We start from the raw sequence: 7,379 nt of genomic DNA, 5'->3' as shown, positions 1-7,379 counted from the left end.
TATGGCCTGCAGAATTGTGTTTTTACCTGGTTTGTTTTTGTTGTCTTGTTGAATACAGGAGTGTGATCATGAATGGACAGGCTAACATTGTGTCTGATTCCAGCAGCCTTCTCCTAGACTAATCTACATTCTCAGGTTCAGGCCAGCTGGAAATGAAGTCACAGATGACCGAGAAGTTGTTGTTTAAAGATGTGACAGACTAATGACATGTATACTGTAGTAAATCTTTAATCACACATCCTAGCATCACATCCTGCACATAAAAACATGCACTACTAGTGCAATAACAGAACATGATCCTGTGGTTTGAAGAGACCTACTGCTCTAGAGGTGACTTTTTCATGCAGGGTCCCTTTAAGCAGCTCCTCTGTCAGTGAAGGTAGATGGTATTTCTGAGTCAGCAGTGAGCCTTGTGCTATATATAGCTGGGGTTGGTTAGAGCTGAGACAGGTACTAATTCTGGCCTGCTCTAAAATCTGAGGGAGGTGATTTGTAAATTACACTGGCACAGTGTACACGGGGCAGAGTCCCCATCCTTCCATAGGAGCCTGTTGGATAATACCCATAATTAATGGGAGGAAGGGTGAATCGCAATACCATAATCACTGATCTCAAGGTGCTGGACAGGTGTAAGCAAAATGGCACCCATCCGATTCTTTAAATCAGTGAAGTAGGACAATCTACTGGTTCACAATTGGAGTTCTGTAGCCCCATAAAATACAAGCTTTATATGGTCATGTCTCGCGGGGCCGCCCTTCCAAATCTTGTCTTGTTGACACGTGAGAAGCATGGGCTATATGTGGTTCAATGTGTTCCCTTCAATCAGTTTTGAAAGGAAACTTCTCTGTTAGAACATATTGGGAATTAAAAGACAAGAAGAGTGTAGGTACTTTTTTTAAAAGTATTGTATTGCCACATGTCACAATAAAACTTCCTGCATCAGCTGTTGTCTTTTGTCTGAGGCAAGCTAACTCTTAGAATCCTCCCACCCTCCAACCCCAACTCTTTGGCATACATGCTGCCACAGAGGGAAAATGAGACACCGATGACAAAAGTTCCCAGACCAGCTGCAGTCACCCTTTTGAATGCTGCACCCAGAGCTACACATAGACATCACACATGGATGTTATCTGTGGGTGGATGAGGTAGCAAGGTTCTGCTCCGCCCAAACCACATTGTAAATGAGATGAGTAGCTGTTGTCAAGCAATCGTTTAGCGTGTCGGTCTCTGTCTTTCGAAGCCACATGGTGTGAAAAAGGAACAGGAATTGTTCAACTATTCTTGACATTGTGAAGATAATCATCTGCCTTTCTCAAAGTTCTTAAACTACAGTGAAATGCGGGGCTTCGAAGAAAACCTCTCTGCACCCATGTGTTACAATACAGGCACATATGGAAGCCTTTGGAAGGAATTCAATTTAGCTATTGATCCCATTGTGGAATTATACTACTCTGAGAATGTAGACAGTGTCTACTGCATTTCAAGCCCCATTTCACCTGACCCATTGTGCTATTTTTATTAAAATACCAGAAAGTCCTGGTTAATGAAGAGGACTGCCAGAGGTCTGTAGGGTTCACATAGTTATTACCAGAGACCATTACACTGACACTCACCCACGACCGCGTTACAACCGACCACATTACAGGACGCATACTTCCCACCAGCCTGAGAATTCTAGCGATACTCTACACACCCCAATGCTATTGTCAGACCAGTGGTGTGGGATTGAGGAGTATACTGTTATGATGGGCTTAGAGACATCAAGGAAGCACATGTATTACATGACTGACAGAGATACAGTAAGTTTTATGTTATCCCAAATTTCCAGTAATGGAAGGCCATAGAATCATAGGGTCAGATACTTCAGTAGTAAAAGGGTTTATTTTTTACATTTACATTTAAGTCATTTAGCAGACGCTCTTATCCAGAGCGACTTACAAATTGGTGCATTCACCTTATGACATCCAGTGGAACAGCCACTTTACAATAGTGCATCTAAATCTTTTAAGGGGGGGGGGGTGAGAAGGATTACTTTATCCTATCCTAGGTATTCCTTAAAGAGGTGGGGTTTCAGGTGTCTCCGGAAGGTGGTGATTGACTCCGCTGTCCTGGCGTCGTGAGGGAGTTTGTTCCACCATTGGGGAGCCAGAGCAGCGAACAGTTTTGACTGGGCTGAGCGGGAACTGTACTTCCTCAGTGGTAGGGAGGCGAGCAGGCCAGAGGTGGATGAACGCAGTGCCCTTATTTGGGTGTAGGGCCTGATCAGAGCCTGGAGGTACTGAGGTGCCGTTCCCCTCACAGCTCCGTAGGCAAGCACCATTGTCTTGTAGCGGATGCGAGCTTCAACTGGAAGCCAGTGGAGAGAGCGGAGGAGCGGGGTGACGTGAGAGAACTTGGGAAGGTTGAACACTAGACGGGCTGCGGCGTTCTGGATGAGTTGTTTATCACTTCCCTAGTAAGAATACCTAAATAGAATTGACACAGTTCAGTTAACTCTGTGTACATTTAATTCCATGTACTTTGTTTTGGTCCAACCTGGTCCCTGAGCTATTTTGGAGTTGGCTATACAGCACAAACAGATCTGGGACCAGGATTTCAGAGTCCCTAGATGCTTGGCTAGACTTTCTAAAGCATTATGATGAGTTGGCCAGGTACTATGTTTGTGTATCTGTGTCTAGTATCTGTCTCCATTAGCCCCAAAGGTCCTGGGAAAGCATGGCTTCTGCTCTGAGCTTCTCTGATCTCTGTATGAGCGGTCTATGTGGTCTTTAATCTGTGTTTATGAGCGGCATGCTGTGCCTGGCAGCAGTTGGACAAAACCCAGGCTAACAAGAGAATGACAGCTGCCTGTGTAGTGCCTGCCATAACATGAGATGGGCAGACACCCCAGGGAGAACATTAGTGATCACTGCAAACTATTCATCTAATACTTTAGTCTGCTTCAAAGTACATACAGTGCCTTCAGAAAGTATTCATACCCCTTGACTTATTCCAAATTTTGTTATGTTAGTCTTACTTTCTAAATGGATTCATTTTCTCACCCATCTATACACAATAACCCGCAAAGTGAAAACATGTTTTTAGAAATGATTTCAAATGTATTGAAAATTAAATGAAAGTATTCACACTACTCAGTCAATAATTTGTAGAAGCACCTTCAACAGTGATTACAGCTGTGAGTCTTTCTGGGTAAGTCTCTAAGAGCTTTCCACACCGGGATTGTGCAAAATTTGCACATTATTCTTTAAAAAATTATAGGATTCCACCAGGATTTTTCCTCAAGGATTTGTCCTGTGCTTAGCTCCATTCTATTACTTCTTTATCTTGAAAAACTCCCCAGTCCTTAAAGATTACAAGAATTCCCATAACATGATGCAGCCACCACTATGTTTGAAAATATAGAGAGTGGTACTCAGTAATGTGTTCTATTGGATTTGCACCAAACAACACTTTGTATTCAGGACAAAAAGAGAATTGCTTTGCCACATTTTTGCAGTATTACTTTAGTGCCTCCTTGCAAACAGGTATTTTGTAATATTGTTTTGGAGTAACTACAATGTTGTTGATCAATCCTCAGTTTTCTCTGTAACTGTTTTAAATTCACCATTGGTAAAATCCCTGAGCGGTTTCCTAACCTAACAAGATTATATATATATATATTATATATTATACAGTTAATTAACAAATGTGCACGACAGTATTCATACCTTGGGTTTTGTGGTAAATGTGAATAAAAAACTGTTCACTTTTGACAATGGTTTTTATACACATCCAGTTGATGTTGGAAGTTTACATACACTTAGGTTGGAGTCATTAAAACTAATTTTTCATCCACTCCACGCATTTCTTGTTAACAAACTATAGTTTTGGCAAGTCGGTTAGGACATCTACTTTGTGCATGACACAAGTAATTTTTCCAACAATTATTTACAGACTGTCATGCCCTGGTCGAAGTATTTTGTGTTTGTCTTTATGTATTGGGTCAGGCCAGGGTGTGGCATGGGGTTTTTGTATTGTGGTGTTTTGTCTTGGGGTTTTGGTGTGTATATATTGGGATTGTAGCTAGTGGGGTGATCTAGCAAAGTCTATGGCTGTCTGAAGTGGTTCTCAATCAGAGGCAGGTGTTTATCGTTGTCTCTGATTGGGAACCATATTTAGGCAGCCATATTCTTTGAGTTTGTCGTGGGTGATTGTCCTTAGTGTCCTTGTTCCTGTCTGTGTTAGTTTTCACTAGTATAGGCTGTTTCGGTTTTCGTTATGTTCTTTGTTTTGTAGTGTTTGTGTTTTAGATTCGTGTTACGTTTTTTTGTTCATTAAACATGGATCGCAATCTACACGCTGCAGTTTGGTCCGACTCTCCTTCACCACACCCAGAAAACCGTTACAGAATCACCCTCCACAACCAGACCAAGCAGTGTGTCAACAGGCAGGAGCCGCAGGAGAGGCAACAGAGGCAGCAGCAGCAGGAGCATCAGCAGCTACAGTGGGAGAGGCTGCACTACTTGAAGAAATGGACTTGGGAGGAGATTCTAGACGGGAAAGGACTCTGGGAACAGCCTGGAGATTATTGTCGCCCCAAAGCCGAGCTGGAGGCAGCAAAAGCAGAGAGGCGGCATTATGAGGAGCTAGCACGGCAGAGCGGATGGAAGCCCGAGAGTCAGACCCAAAAATTTATTGGGGGGAGGCTCACAGGGAGTATGGTTATGCCAGGTAGGAGATCGGCGCAAACTCCTTGTGCTTACCGGGGGGCTAGAGAGACCGGGTAGGCACCGTGTTATGCAGTGGTGCGCACTGTGTCCCCAGTGCGGGTGCATAGCCCGGTGCGGTATATTCCAGCTCCTCGTATCGGCCGGGCTAGAGTGGGCATCGAGCCAGGTAAGGTTGGGCAGGCTCGGTGCTCAAGAGCTCCAGTGCGCCTGCACGGTCCGGTCTATCCAGTACCACCTCTACACCCCAGCCCTCCGGTTGCAGCTCCCCCGCACCAGGCTTCCTGTGCATGTCCTCAGTCCGGGACCACCAGTTCCAGCACCACACATCAGGCCTACAGTGCGCCTCGCTTCTCCAGCGCTGCTGGAGTCTCCTGTCTGTTTAGGGCAGTCAGAGCTGTCAGCCTGCATGGAGCAGCCAGAGCTGCCAGTCTACATGGAGCAACCAGAGCTGTCAGTCTGCAAGGAGCTGTCAGCCTGCATGGAGCAGCAAGAGCTGCCAGCCTGTATGGAGCAGCCAGAGCTGCCAGTCTGCATGGAGCAGCCAGAGCTGTCAGTCTGCATGGAGCAGCCAGAGCTGTCAGTCTGCATGGAGCAGCCAGAGCTGTCAGTCTGCAAGGAGCTGCCAGTCTAAAAGGTGCTGCCAGCCTGCATGGAACAGTCAGAGCTGTCAGTCTGCATGAAGCAGCCAGAGCTGTCAGTCTGCATGAAGCAGCCAGAGCTGTCAGTCTGCAAGGAGCTGCCAGTCTGCAAGGAGCTGCCAGTCTGCAAGGAGCTACCAGTCTGCAAGGAGCTGCCAGTCTGCAAGGAGTTGCCAGACTGCAAGGAGCTGTCAGTCTGCAAGGAGCTGTCAGTCTGTAAAGAGCTGTCAGTCTGCAAGGAGCTGCCAGTCTGCAAGGAGCTGTCAGTCTGCAAGGAGCCGCCAGTCTGCCCAGCACTGCCAGTGCCGCCAGTCTGCCCAGCGCCGCCAGTGCCCCCAGTCTGCCCAGCGCCGCCAGTGCCCCCAGTCTGCCCATTGCCGCCAGTCTGCCCATTGCCGCCAGTCTGCCCAGCGCCGGCAGTCTGCCCAGCATCGCCAGTCTGTCAGGATCAGTTAGATCCGCCAGTCAGCCAGGATCCGCCAGTCTGCAAGGATCCGCCAGAACTTCCAGTCGGCCAGGATCTGCCAGTCAGCCAGGATCCGCCAGTCAGCCAGGATCCGCCAGTCAGCCAGGATCTGCCAGATCCACTAGTCAGCCAGGATCCGCCAGTCAACCAGACTCTTCCAGATCTGCCAGTCAACCAGAATCTTCAAGATCTGCCAGAAAACCAGAATCTTCCAGATCTGCCAGTCAACCAGACTCTTCCAGATCTGCCAGAACTGCCAGTCGGCCAGGATCTACCAGTCGGCCAGGATCTGCCAGTCGGCCAGGATCTGCCAGTCGGCCAGGATCCGCCAGTCAGCCAGAATCCGCCAGATCCGCCAGTCAGCCAGGATCTGCTGAGACCACCAGCCAGCCAGGATCTGGTAGATCTATCTACCTGCCTGAGCTTCCTCTCACTTCTGAGCTTCCTCTCACTCCTGAGCTTCCTCTCACTACTGAGCTTTCTCTCACTCCTGAGCTTTCTCTCACTCCCGAGCTTTCTCTCAGTCCCGAGCTGCCTCAGTCCCGAGCTGTCCTTCAGTCCCGATCTGCTCCTCAGTCTAGTGGGGTTCTGGGTGAGTACTACTAGGCCATGGTCGGCGGCGAGGGTGGACTATCCAGGGACGCGAGGAGAGGGGACTAAGACATTGACTAAGTGGGGTCCACGTCCCGCGCCGGAGCCGCCACCATGGACAGACGCCCACCCGGACCCTCCCTATTGTTTTGAGGTGCGTTCGGGAGTCCGCACCTTAGGGGGGAGGTTCTGTCATGCCCTGGTCGAAGTATTTTGTGTTTATCTTTATGTATTGGGTCAGGCCAGGGTGTGACATGGGGTTTTTGTATTGTGGTGTGTTTTGTCTTAGGGTTTTGGTGTGTATATATCGGGATTGTAGCTAGTGGGGTGATGTGGACAACAAAGTCAGGGTATTGGAGTTGCCATCACAAAGCCCTGACCTCAATCCTATAGAAAATTTGTGGGCAGAACTGAAAAAGCGTATGTGAGCAAGGAGGCCGACAAACCTGACTCAGTTACACCAGCTCTGTCAGGAGGAATGGACCAAAATTCACCCAACTTATTGTGGGAAGCTGGTAGAAGGCTACCCAAAATGTTTGATCCAAGTTAAACAATTTAAAGGCAACGCTACCAAATACTAATTGAGTGTATGCAAACTTCTGACCCACTGGGAATGTGATGAAAGAAATAAAATATTAAATAAATCATTGTCTCTCCTTTTGGTGATCCTAACTGACCTAAGTCAGGGACTTTTTACTGGAATTAAATGTCAGGGATTGTGAAAAACTGAGTTTAAATGTATTTGAGTTTAAATGTAAGGTGTATGTAAACTTCCGACATCAACTGTATTTGTAGTTGTCCACATATAAGTCAGAACCGTCCAGAGTAGTGATGCTATTCGGGCGGGAGGGTGCGGGCAGCAATTGGTTGAAGAGCATGCACTTAGTTTTACTTGCATTTAAAAGCAGTTGGAGGCCTCAGAAGGAGTGTTGTATGGCATTGAAGCTCGTTTGGAGGTTTGTTAGCACAGTGTCC

This window comes from Oncorhynchus gorbuscha, linkage group LG05 (assembly GCF_021184085.1).
Source record: "Oncorhynchus gorbuscha isolate QuinsamMale2020 ecotype Even-year linkage group LG05, OgorEven_v1.0, whole genome shotgun sequence".
Lineage (NCBI taxonomy): Eukaryota > Metazoa > Chordata > Actinopteri > Salmoniformes > Salmonidae > Oncorhynchus > Oncorhynchus gorbuscha.
The sequence above is the reverse complement of the archived record's forward strand: the minus strand, read 5'-3'. Positions refer to the sequence as shown.